Below are 14,072 nucleotides of genomic sequence, written 5' to 3' on the forward strand. Positions count from 1 at the left end.
CAGGTCTGAGCTCTAGAAGGTAGAGCTCAGACCTGAAATGCCTGTCTCCGAGCAATGTGTTAGTCGTGTTTATTTTGCTCACTGAGAGCGATTGTGTCGTAGAGAGTCGCGAAGGTTCTAGAAGATGTTGGCCCTTCCCGCTGCGGCGAGATGTTAACCACCTCGCCTGGTATACAGGAGGTCGTGGGTTCGATCGCGACCCTGACGCCTGCTGCTGTATATTTGGAGTGTGCGTGTCTCTCTCTATCATCATCACGGTGGCTAGGAGATGTTAACTACCTCGCCTGATCTACAGGAGGTCGTGGGTTCGATCCCGACCCTGACGCCGGCTGCTGCATATTTGGAGTTTGCGTGTCTCTCTCTCATCATCATCACGGTGGCTAGGAGATGTTGACTACCTCGCCTGATCTACAGGAGTTCGTGGGTTAGATCCCGACCCTGACGCCTGCTGCTGTATATTTGGAGTTTGCGTGTCTCTCATCATCATCACGGTGGCTAGGAGATGTTGACTTACTCGCCTGATCTACAGGAGTTCGTGGGTTCGATCCCGACCCTGACGCCTGCTGCTGTATATTTAGAGTTTGCGTGTCTCTCTCTCCCCGTGGTCGCGTGGATTTTTCTCCGGGTCCTCCGGTTTTCCCCTCCACATTTAGAATCAACGTCGCCACGCGTTTAGAGTATTTTGGCTGCTACAAATGTCCACGCGAAGTCCACCACTTGGGTGAGCTATAATCTGTGATGACCAGGTCGCTTCTGAAAAAGAACCACGCAGAGCTCAGTGCGCCTTACCTGGTCAAATAAAAAAAAGTTTTCTATTTTAGTTTGATAAGACGTAGGAGGCTTCTTGGATGATGACGACTGAGATGATGGAGAAGATGATGATGATGATTATGGAGATGATGACTTGTATCGTCTTCCATGGCACATGGGGACCCTGCTGTTCGCCCTGGAGGTGAAAGTGAGCGTTGCTGCTGCTGCTGCTGACGATGATGATGAATGGATGGGCGGATGGTTGTCGCTGCACCCCCGCCCTGACCCTGATCCTAACCCTGACCCTGACCTCAAAGGCTCCAGTTTCTCACCTTGGATGTTCTCTCGGCGTCGTCGGAGAAGGGTGGGGGTGGGGGGAGCAACAGAAGTGGGGGGGCAGATGCGAGCGGCTGGGGTTGGAGGGACGGGAAGTGATGGGGTGCCGAGTGGCATTGTTAATGTGTGTGGGTGCTGTGTGTGGTGGTGGTGGTGTTGTGTTGTGTGTATTTCTGTTTAAACATCCGAATTTGTGTGACAAATGCGCATGCGCGTGTTGTTAGCCACGTCACCCCCTCGTTTCGCGGCCTCAATAGGCGCTCGCTAACAGCACTCGCCCCAACAGTCTGTGCAAGCTACACGGCGCTACAACCCGATCTGATTCTCAACCTTAACCCCCAACCCAAACCTTAAACCCAATCCCCCCCTTCTCCCCCCCTCCCTCCCCTCCATCCCCCCCTTCTCCCCCCCTCCCTTCTTCCCCCGCCCCGCCCCCCACCTCTCGCTCCCCCCCACCCCTACCTCTCCCCGCCCCCTCTCCCTCCCTTTGCCACCCCCCACTACCCCCCTCCCTCACCCCCCCCCCCACTACCCCCTCCCTCACCCCCCCCCCAACTCTCCCTGCCTCCGCCCCTCCTCTCGGTCCAGACACCGCTCGGCTGTGGCAGCAGGAGGAGCGATCTCCATGGCAACAGCAGCAGCAGCAGCCAGGCCTGGCAACAGAAGACGGCGGGATGACGTCACGTCTCCCTCCCTCCCTCCTCCTCCATTCGCATTCCACGTCCTCCTTGCTCATGTGCATGCACCTGTTTACACGTGTGTCGCACGGTGAATGTGTGTGCGTGTGTGTGTGTGTATATATGTGTGTGTGTGCCAACACCCAGTGACGGTTATCTGAACCGGTCCTGGGCCCCATCCTAGGTCGACTCAGCCTCAAATGAGTACCCGGTGTAATGTATGAGCATCGCCACTGGGGAGACAAAGGCGGTCGGGCGTGGTGCTGGCCATTCACACCCCCTCGTGCACCGTTCTGGCCTTCATAGGTGCTCGCGAACAGCACTTGCCCCTACAGTCTGTTAAGGCTACACGGGGGATCTTTGTCTTTGTTATGTGTGCCGTGCCGACCTTCATAGGTGCGCGCTAACAACACTTGCCCTAACAGTCTGTTAAAAGGCGACATGGGGAATCTTTGTAAAAAAATATTAGGTCGACTTGGCCTCAAATGGGTAGCTATGGCGGTGTTGTAGGAAGACAAAGGCGGCGGGGCATGATGGTGGACACCCACCCACCACCTCGTGTGCCACCGTGCCGGCCTTCACAGGTTCCGGCCTTCACAGGTTCCGGCCTTCACAGGTGCCGGCCTTCACAGGTTCCGGCCTTCACAGGTGCCGGCCTTCACAGGTGCCGGCCTTCACAGGTGCCGGCCTTCACAGGTGCCCGCACTGACAGTCGTCTGACGAGGCGCTACGGGGGCGTCTTCGTCTTTGTCACGGGGTAGGCTGAACGCATGCAATGCGAATGTCTGTCTGTGTGTCTGTCTCTGTGTTTGTGTCTGTGTCTGTGTGTTTGTGTGTCTGTCTGTGTGAGTGTCTGTGTGTCTGTCTGTGTGTCTGTCTCTGTGTTTGTGTCTGTGTGTTTGTGTCTGTGTGTCTGTCTGTGTGTCTGTCTGTGTGTTTGTGTATCTGTCTCTGTGTGTGTGTCTGTCTGTGTGTGTCTGTGTGTGTGTCTGTGTGTGTGTCTGTGTGTGTCTGTCTGTGTGTTTGTGTGTCTGTCTCTGTGTGTGTGTCTGTCTGTGTGTATGTCTGTCTGTGTGTCTGTCTGTGTGTGTGTCTGTCTGTGTGTGTGTGTCTGAGTATGTGTCTGTGTGTGTGTCTGTTTGTGTGTGTCTGTGTGTGTGTCTGCGTGTGTGTGGCTGTGTGTGTGTGTCTGAGTGTGTGTCTGTGTGTGTGTCTGTTTGTGGCTGTGTGTGTGTCTGTGTGTGTGTGTGTGTCTGTCTGTGTGTGTGTCTGAGTGTGTGTCTGTGTGTGTGTATGTTTGTGTGTGTCTGTGTGTGTGTCTGCGTGTGTGTGGCTGTGTGTGTGTCTGAGTGTGTGTCTGTGTCTGTTTGTGTGTGTCTGTGTGTGTGTCTGAGTGTGTGTCTGTGTGTGTGTCTGTTTGTGGCTGTGTGTGTGCGCCGTGCGCGTTCTGACAAAGCCCCCCCCCCCCCCGTGAACGCGGCTGGCGAGGGCGAGGGAAGTTCACGGGGCAGGATGGACGTGACCTGGAGCATGCCGGGGGTGGGAGGGGGGGTTGGTGGAGGGCGACAGGACAGGAGGGCGTGGGGGGGGGTGATCCCTATGCCCGTGACCCAAAGGGATCATTGGAGACGGGGGGGGGGTGTACCCCCTTGTCCGTGACCCCAACATACGGAGCACGTGAAGGTCACGTTGTTTGTTGGTGTTGACACGGTAGTGGTGGTTGGTATTCGTGCTTTTCGGTAAAGTCACGTAGGTAAAAAATAAAAAAATTATAGAAATAAAATAATAAATCACGACGTTTCGGAGGCAACACAAGTCTCCGTCATCAGGTGGGGGACCGTCACAGCTAGATTTACTGTAACCTTGCAGTCACGAAAGCTTCAAATCTAGAATTAAGTTCGTGCTGTTGTTGTTGTTGTCGCTCTGGATATCGGTGTCGCTGCTCGTCTGGCTGTGGGTGTTTTTTGTCTGCGTTGTTGCTGCTGTTGTTTGTTGTTGTTGCTTGTTGGTGGTGGTGGTGGTAGTGGCGCGGTGTTGGCCACCCACCCCCTCGTGTGTCGTCTCGGCCTTCAAAGGTGCCACTCGCTAACGGCACCTTGCCCCAACAACCTGTGAAGGCTTTACGGGGTGATCTGCGTCCCTGTTGTGATATTGATGTTGTTGTTGCTGCTGATCTTGTTGTTGTAGCTGCTGCTGCTGCTCTTGATGTGGAAACGCTATTCAGAGTGAGATTCTTCATCTATCCCGGAGAAATCCGATGAGCAATGAGGCTCTTTGTCAATGGGCGGTGTCTGTGCTGCTGCTGCGGCCTCGTCATCCGCAGGTTCTGTGAACCACGTGGCGCGTGCTGCTGCTGCTGTTCTTGTAGCAACTCCAGCACGAAGTCTCCTCCGCTTGTGATGTCTACAGTCGGGCCTCGACGGATGATGATGATGATGATGGTGACGTTGTAGTGACAGAACATGTGTGTCTATGTTCGTAAAGTGAACGAGATTTGCCGCTCAATAAAATCATCGGGGCATTACGGCTCCGCTGCGGAGCCAGTGGTGGAAATTCCACATTGCTGTGGCGAGAGACGACGAGTCCATCCACAGCAACAACCATTACACTGGACATCTGTGAAAAAGAGCTTTATCGCTCATCGGATTCCAACGGTATCAATACATACTCCGATTCTGATTCGTTGACTTCGCCACGACGTGCTACGCGATTAGTTAAATTTAAAAAAAAAACATGTTTCGTGTCGACAATGTCTGTGCATCCGCTGCGTAGCTGCTTCTTGTAGAAAACTCCCCCCCCCCGCACGCTGCCCCCCACGCTGCCCACCCCCATAGGGTCTTGCCCCCGTCTCCCTGCCCTGCACCTCTCCTGCCCGTGCCCCCCTCGTGCCCGTAGAGCGTCTTGCAGAGGTCTCGTTATGATTGACAGAACAGTGACAGCTGCACAACTAATAGTGGGTAATCTGACCACGTCGTCCCATCTGCGTCCCTCCCTCCCCTTAACCCCCCTCCCCCTCCTCCTCCTTCCGCTACCCCCTCAAGTTATCTCCAGCGCTGTCACATTCACTCACCGCTCCGCTCTCCCCGTGTCTCCCCGTCTGTCCGTGTCTCTGCGTGTCTCCGCCGCGGTCTGTGTGTGTGTGTGTCCCTGTGTTTCCCCGTGTGTTTCCCCGTGTCTTGTGTCTATGCACCTTGTGCCCGTGTCTCTCTCTCTCCGTGTCTCTCTCTCTCCGCGTCTCTCTCTCCGTGGCTCCCGTCTGTCCGTGTCTCTGCGTGTCTCCGCCGCGGTTTGTGTGTGTGTCCCTGTGTTTCCCCGTGTCTTGTGTCTCTACACCTTGTCCCCGTGTGTCTCTCTCTCCATGTCTCCGCGTCTCTCCGTGTCTCGTCTGTGTCTCTGCGTGTCTCCACCGTTGTGTGTGTGTCTCTGTGTCTCCGTGTCTTTCCCCGTGTCTTGTGTCTTTGCACCTTGTCCCCGTGTCTCTCTCTCAGTGTCTCTCTGTCTCCGTGTATCTCTCTCCGTGTCTCTCTCTCTCCGTGTCTCCGCGTCTATCCGTGTCTCGGTGAGTCTCCGTCTGTGTGTCCCTGTGTCTCCGTGTGTTTCCCCGTGTCTTGTGTCTCTGCACCTTGTCCCCGTGTCTCTCTCTCCGTGTCTCTCTATCCGTGTCTCCGCGTCTGTCCATGCCTCTGTGTGTCCCTGTGTCTCCGTGTCCTTCCCCGTGTCTGCGTCTCTCCGCGCCTTGTCCCCGTGTCTCTCTCTCCGTGTCTCTCTCTCCGTGTCTCCGCGTCTGTCCATGCCTCTGTGTGTCCCTGCGTCTCCGTGTCTTTCCCCGTGTCTGCGTCTCTCCGCGCCTTGTCCCCGTGTCTATGCGCGCGCGTCCCTCTGCCGTTGTGTCTCTGCGTCTCTGGCTGTCTCTCCTCACTCGCGCTGGTGAGAGTCGGTGTCCGTATTCCATTGTCACTAGTCGAGACCCAGTGCCAGAGGGTTGTTGTTGATCGAGTGAGGGCATGCGAGAGAGAGGACGAGTACGTGAGAGACAGAGAGAGTGGGTGAGAGCGATTGAAAGAAAGACCGAGTGGGTGAGAGAGACGGAGAGAGTGGGTGAGAGCGATTGAGAGACAGAGACAGTGGGTGAGAAAGATTGAGAAAAAGACAGAGTGAATGAGGGAGACAGAGAGAGTGGGTGAGAGCGACTGAGACTTTTGACTTTTAAACAACTTTTATTGACGCCAGCAGCAACAGCACTGGAGGCGATTGCGATACGAAATACACAAAGTCGCCAGCAGCGAAAAACACAAAACAACAACAACAACAACACGGGCGCTGTGGCGCTAAATTCGTTCGCACACAACACAAAAGAAGAGTCACGTGGTGATGATGGTGGTGGTGGTGGTCACTTGAGAAGGTGAACACGAGGGTGCCGTCCACGCTGGTACAGAGGGCTTGTCCTAGAGGGAGACAGAGTGAGCGAGAGAGTGGGCGAGAGAGTGGGCGAGAGAGTGGGCGAGAGGTGGGGGTTTTACATAAAGCTAAGTTCAAAAATGTTTTTAAAAAATGTTTACGAAATGATGAACGAAGCAAAGTGCCGAATACACCGAGCATCTTCTTGTTTCCACTGATCGTAAAAAAAAGAGAACGCATCACGAATTTGCGTGCCATCCTTGTGCAGGGGCCATGCTAATCTTCTCTGTATCGTTCCAATTTTTAGTTTCTGTACTGCGGAGATTGAGAGAGAGTGGGTGAGAGAGATTGTTGACAGTACTTCAGGACAATGGTGATTGCTAGAGGTGGCCATGTCATGATATCAGTAACTTGAACATCACCACTACGACCATCGCCATCATCCACAGTGCCATATTCCTTAGCATCACCATCATAAACACAAGCGCTGTCACCATCAAACATATTGATCATCATTTGCCAATAATGATCATCTACACCGGCATCACCATCACCACCATCATCTAACAGCATGAGTACCACCACCATCATCATCATCGTTCACAATATCATCATTAACTACAAACACCTCCGGATTAACACGGCTGGCCACACATACAAACACCTTCCGTGGTCACCGACAAAGTCGTCGTCATCGTCGTCAGCCCTATAAGAGCGCTCGGCGTGGCTTTGTTTACATTCAAGTGATGTTTTGTGTTTACATTTTGTACATGGGGAGCGGTGGCGCAGTGGTTAGCGCACTGCGCTACAAACGCAGCCACCACCTGAGTTGGAATCCAGGGCCCACGGTGGCATCAGTGGCGAGTGATTGCACGGAGTTTGGGCCTCCACAGAGGTCGTGTGCACCCCAGTGCTGGGGGATACAAAGGCGGCCGGGCGCGGTACCCACTAACCCACCTGCCACCCTCACCCACCTACTCACTCACCCACTCACCACCCACCCACTCACCCACCCACTCACCACCTACCCACTCACCACCTACCCACTAACCCACCTGCCACCATCACCCACCTACTCACCACCTACCCACTCACCATCCACCCACTCACCACCCACCCACTCACCACATACCCACTCACCACATACCCACTCACCACCCACCCACTCACCTACCCACTCACCCACCCACCCACTCACTCACCACCCACTCACCTACCCACTCACCCACCTACCCACTCACTCACCTACCCACTCACCCACCCACTCACCCACCCACTAACCCACCCACTCACCACCTACCCACTCACCACCCACCCACTCACCACCCACCCACTCACCCACCCACTCACCCACCCACTAACCCACCCACCCACTCACCACCCACTCACCACCCACTCACCACCCACCCACTCACCACCTACCCACTCACCCACCCACTCACCCACCCACTCACCTACCCACTCACCACCTACCCACTACCCCACTCACCCACCCACTCACCACATACCCACTCACCACCCACCTTGTGTCAATGTGTCTTTGTGTCCTTGTGTCTTTGTGTCCTTGTGTATTTGTGTCCTTGTGTCTTTGTGTCCTTGTGTATTTGTGTCCTTGTGTATTTGTGTCCTTGTGTCTTTGTGTCCTTGTGTATTTGTGTCCTTGTGTATTTGTGTCCTTGTGTATTTGTGTCCTTGTGTATTTGTGTCCTTGTGTATTTGTGTCAATGTGTCTTTGTGTCCTTGTGTATTTGTGTCCTTGTGTATTTGTGTACTTGTGTCTTTGTGTACTTGTGTCTTTGTGTCCTTGTGTATTTGTGTCCTTGTGTATTTGTGTCAATGTGTCTTTGTGTCCTTGTGTATTTGTGTCCTTGTGTATTTGTGTACTTGTGTCTTTGTGTACTTGTGTATTTGTGTACTTGTGTATTTGTGTACTTGTGTATTTGTGTCAATGTGTCTTTGTGTCCTTGTGTATTTGTGTCCTTGTGTATTTGTGTACTTGTGTCTTTGTGTCCTTGTGTATTTGTGTACTTGTGTCTTTGTGTCCTTGTGTATTTGTGTACTTGTGTCTTTGTGTCCTTGTGTATTTGTGTACTTGTGTATTTGTGTCCTTGTGTATTTGTGTACTTGTGTCTTTGTGTCCTTGTGTATTTGTGTACTTGTGTCTTTGTGTCCTTGTGTATTTGTGTCCTTGTGTATTTGTGTCCTTGTGTATTTGTGTCCTTGTGTATTTGTGTCCTTGTGTATTTGTGTCCTTGTGTATTTGTGTCCTTGTGCATTTGTGTCCTTGTGTATTTGTGTCCTTGTGTATTTGTGTCCTTGTGTATTTGTGTCCTTGTGTCTTTGTGTCCTTGTGTATTTGTGTCCTTGTGTATTTGTGTCCTTGTGTATTTGTGTCCTTGTGTATTTGTGTCCTTGTGTATTTGTGTCCTTGTGTATTTGTGTTTACTGTCGCGTCCGTCCTGTGTGGACGGCGAGAACACCGGCAAACTCGAATCAAAACAAAACGCGGTCACACGACAAACGCAACGACAGCGCACAATAGCAACACGCAGTGAGACACAACACGATAGCAAGAGCACAAACAACACACAATAACACACCAACACACAATAGCAACACGCAGTGAGACACAACACGATAGCAAGAGCACAACGACACACAATAACACACCAACACACAATAGCAACACGCAGCGAGACACAACACGATAGCAATAGCACAACGACACACAATAACACACCAACACACAATAGCAACACGCAGTGAGACACAACACGATAGCAATAGCACAACGACACACAATAACACACCAACACACAATAGCAACACGCAGTGAGACACAACACGATAGCAAGAGCACAACGACACACAATAACACACCAACACACAATAGCAACACGCAGTGAGACACAACACGATAGCAAGAGCACAACGACACACAATAACACACCAACACACAATAGCAACACGCAGTGAGACACAACACGATAGCAAGAGCACAACGACACACAATAACACACCAACACACAATAGCAACACGCAGTGAGACACAACACGATAGCAATAGCACAACGACACACAATAACACACCAACACACAATAGCAACACGCAGCGAGACACAACACGATAGCAATAGCACAACGACACACAATAACACACCAACACACAATAGCAACACGCAGTGAGACACAACACGATAGCAAGAGCACAACGACACACAATAACACACCAACACACAATAGCAACACGCAGTGAGACACAACACGATAGCAAGAGCACAACGACACACAATAACACACCAACACACAATAGCAACACGCAGCGAGACACAACACGATAGCAAGAGCACAACGACACACAATAACACACCAACACACAATAGCAACACGCAGTGAGACACAACACGATAGCAATAGCACAACGACACACAATAACACACCAACACACAATAGCAACACGCAGTGAGACACAACACGATAGCAATAGCACAACGACACACAATAACACACCAACACACAATAGCAACACGCAGTGAGACACAACACGATAGCAAGAGCACAACGACACACAATAACACACCAACACACAATAGCAACACGCAGTGAGACACAACACGATAGCAAGAGCACAACGACACACAATAACACACCAACACACAATAGCAACACGCAGTGAGACACAACACGATAGCAAGAGCACAACGACACACAATAACACACCAACACACAATAGCAACACGCAGTGAGACACAACACGATAGCAAGAGCACAACGACACACAATAACACACCAACACACAATAGCAACACGCAGTGAGACACAACACGATAGCAAGAGCACAACGACACACAATAACACACCAACACACAATAGCAACACGCAGTGAGACACAACACGATAGCAAGAGCACAACGACACACAATAACACACCAACACACAATAGCAACACGCAGTGAGACACACCACGATAGCAATAGCACAACGACACACAATAACACACCAACACACAATAGCAACACGCAGTGAGACACAACACGATAGCAAGAGCACAACGACACACAATAACACACCAACACACAATAGCAACACGCAGTGAGACACAACACGATAGCAATAGCACAACGACACACAATAACACACCAACACACAATAGCAACACGCAGTGAGACACAACACGATAGCAATAGCACAACGACACACAATAACACACCAACACACAATAGCAACACGCAGTGAGACACAACACGATAGCAATAGCACAACGACACACAATAACACACCAACACACAATAGCAACACACAGTGAGACACAACACGATAGCAAGAGCACAACGACACACAATAACACACCAACACACAATAGCAACACGCAGTGAGACACACCACGATAGCAAGAGCACAAACAACACACAATAACACACCAACACACAATAGCAACACGCAGTGAGACACAACACGATAGCAAGAGCACAACGACACACAATAACACACCAACACACAATAGCAACACGCAGCGAGACACAACACGATAACAATAGCACAACGACACACAATAACACACCAACACACAATAGCAACACGCAGTGAGACACAACACGATAGCAAGAGCACAACGACACACAATAACACACCAACACACAATAGCAACACGCAGTGAGACACAACACGATAGCAAGAGCACAACGACACACAATAACACACCAACACACAATAGCAACACACAGTGAGACACAACACGATAGCAAGAGCACAACGACACACAATAACACACCAACACACAATAGCAACACACAGTGAGACACAACACGATAGCAATAGCACAACGACACACAATAACACACCAACACACAATAGCAACACACAGTGAGACACAACACGATAGCAAGAGCACAACGACACACAATAACACACCAACACACAATAGCAACACGCAGTGAGACACAACACGATAGCAAGAGCACAACGACACACAATAACACACCAACACACAATAGCAACACGCAGTGAGACACACCACGATAGCAAGAGCACAAACAACACACAATAACACACCAACACACAATAGCAACACGCAGCGAGACACAACACGATAGCAAGAGCACAACGACACACAATAACACACCAACACACAATAGCAACACGCAGTGAGACACAACACGATAGCAAGAGCACAACGACACACAATAACACACCAACACACAATAGCAACACGCAGCGAGACACAACACGATAGCAAGAGCACAACGACACACAATAACAACTTAACAATACACAATAGCAACACACAGTGAGACACAACAACAAACAATGGCACACACACAACAACAACACCACGCAACAACACATAATACCAACAACACACAACACACAATACCAACACCACACACACACAATAACAACACCACACAACACACACACAATACCAACATCACACAACAACACACAATACCAACACCACACAATACACACACAATACCAACAACACACAACACACAATACCAACACCACACAATACACACACACAATACCAACACCACAACACACACACAATGGCACACACACAATACCAACAACGCACACACACACAACAACACAACACACACACAATAACAACACCACAACACAACACACAATACCAACACCACACACACACAATAACAACACCACACAACACACACACAATACCAACATCACACAACAACACACAATACCAACACCACACAATACACACACAATACCAACAACACACACACACAATACCAACACCACACAACACCACACCACAATACCAACACCACAACACACACACAATGGCACACACACAATACCAACAACGCACACACACACAACAACACAACACACACACAATAACAACACCACAACACAACACACAATACCAACACCACAACACACACACAATACCAACACACTACAACACAACACATAATGGCCCGTAGGCCACCGTGCTAATCGCAGGTGCGCTTGAAGGCCGTCAGGAGGTAGCTTTGGTGTTCCGTCCTCTAATGTCTCCTCTGTAGGACAGCCAGCGACACCAGTAGCCAGTGATGCAGTCACGTTTCGTCTGTTCATGGTCGGCGATGCAGCAATCGACTCCTCATCTCGACGAGCTGTACTCACGATGATGCACTACTCAAAGTTGCATTTGTCGAGAACGGATTTTGTTTATGCTAAAGTGTTTGGCGTGTCGACATCGCGGAGCGTAGCACCGATTGTCGGATTGATTGGGGTACCCCAGTTTCGGAGCGAAGTACACCCCTGGAAAAAAAGTGTCCCCGAAATTAAATATTTAATTGACTCGGTAATGTTTTATTGTTTGGTACCCCGGGGTACCGCCATAAGGATCATATCATCTGCGATCGTGCAGAAGGTCCGTTGCCCGGAACGTCGTCTGCGATATAACGGGTTGTCCGTCAAGTGGGTGCGGTGCTACTGCCGCATGCGCTTGGTTTGTACGATAATAACGACGATCGATCGGTGTAACACGCAGCGAGGCTTTCGCGACCAACATTGTCCACCATGAAGGTTGTTTAATGGGTGCGAGATCGCCGTCAGGATGAATGTTGCGTCGTAAACCCTCCACCACCCGACCACGACCAGGGAGGGCTCGTCACGTAAGCGACACGCGCCAATTAGTGACTGATGCAGCACCACCGGTGGAGAGTTAACGTGGTGGATCTACGTGGTGTGGATCTTCTCTCCAACGCACCGGTGGGCTGAAGCAGTCACTAATTGGCAGCAGTAGTAGCAGCAGTAGCTGCTGCTACTACTGCTGCTACTACTACTGCTGCTTCTGCTGCTGCTGCTGCTGATGCTCCTGCTGCTGCTACTGCTGCTACTGCTACTACTGCTACTACTGCTGCTGCTACTACTGCTACTACTACTGCTGCTTCTGCTGCTGCTGCTGATGCTCCTGCTGCTGCTACTGCTGCTACTACTACTACTGCTGCTGCTACTGCTGCTACTACTGCTGCTGCTGCTACTACTGCTGATACTACTGCTACTACTGTTGCTACTGCTGCTGATACTACTGCTGCTGCTACTGCTGCTGCTCCTGCTGCTGATACTGCTGCTGCTACTACTGCTACTACTGCTGCTACTACTACTGCTGCTGCTACTACTGCTGCTGCTACTGCTGCTGCTACTACTACTGCTGCTACTACTACTGCTGCTGCTACTACTGCTACTGCTGCTGCTAATAACAGGGCGGTGGAATCTGGCACGGATCTTGACATGGGAGGCTGCGGTGGCGAGGGGGGCGAGGGGGGAGGGGCGAGGGGGCGCGTGCCGCGAGAGACGACGTCGACAATTAGCGACACGGCAGCCTCGTGGGGTACCACCACCACCCCCACCACCCCCACCATCACCACCACCCCCACCATCCCCACCACCACCACCCCCACCACCACCACCACCACCACCACCCCCACCACCACCACCACCACCACCACCCCCACCATCCCCACCACCACCACCACCCCCACCATCCCCACCACCACCACCCCCACCACCACCACCACCCCCACCATCCCCACCATCCCCACCACTACCACCCCTACCACCCCCACCACTACCACCCCTACCACCCCCACCACCACCACCCCCACCACCACCACCCCCCCCCACCCCCACCACCACCACCCCCACCACCACCCCCACCCCCCCCCACCACCACCCCCATCACCACCACCCCCACCACCACCACCCCCACCATCCCCACCACCACCACCACCACCCCCACCACCCCCACCACCCCTACCACCACCCCCACCACCACCACCACCCCCACCACCCCCACCACCGCCCCCACCACCACCACCCCCCCCACCCCCACCACCCCCATCATCACCACCCCCACCATCCCCACCACCACCCCCACCACCCCCACCACCA

General features: G+C 51.9%; 1 non-coding gene across 1 annotated transcript; it reads right to left on the minus strand.

Annotated features, from left to right (window-relative positions):
• Positions 1-6,384: 6,384 nt before the first annotated feature.
• Positions 6,385-6,489, minus strand: LOC144944150 (U6 spliceosomal RNA). The gene has a single exon (XR_013639566.1). It is a non-coding gene; the product is annotated as a U6 spliceosomal RNA (small nuclear RNA).
• Positions 6,490-14,072: the final 7,583 nt, after the last annotated feature.

The sequence above is a fragment of the Lampetra fluviatilis genome, chromosome 33 (genome assembly GCF_964198595.1).
Source record: "Lampetra fluviatilis chromosome 33, kcLamFluv1.1, whole genome shotgun sequence".
In the NCBI taxonomy this organism is placed as follows: Eukaryota; Metazoa; Chordata; class Hyperoartia; order Petromyzontiformes; family Petromyzontidae; genus Lampetra; species Lampetra fluviatilis.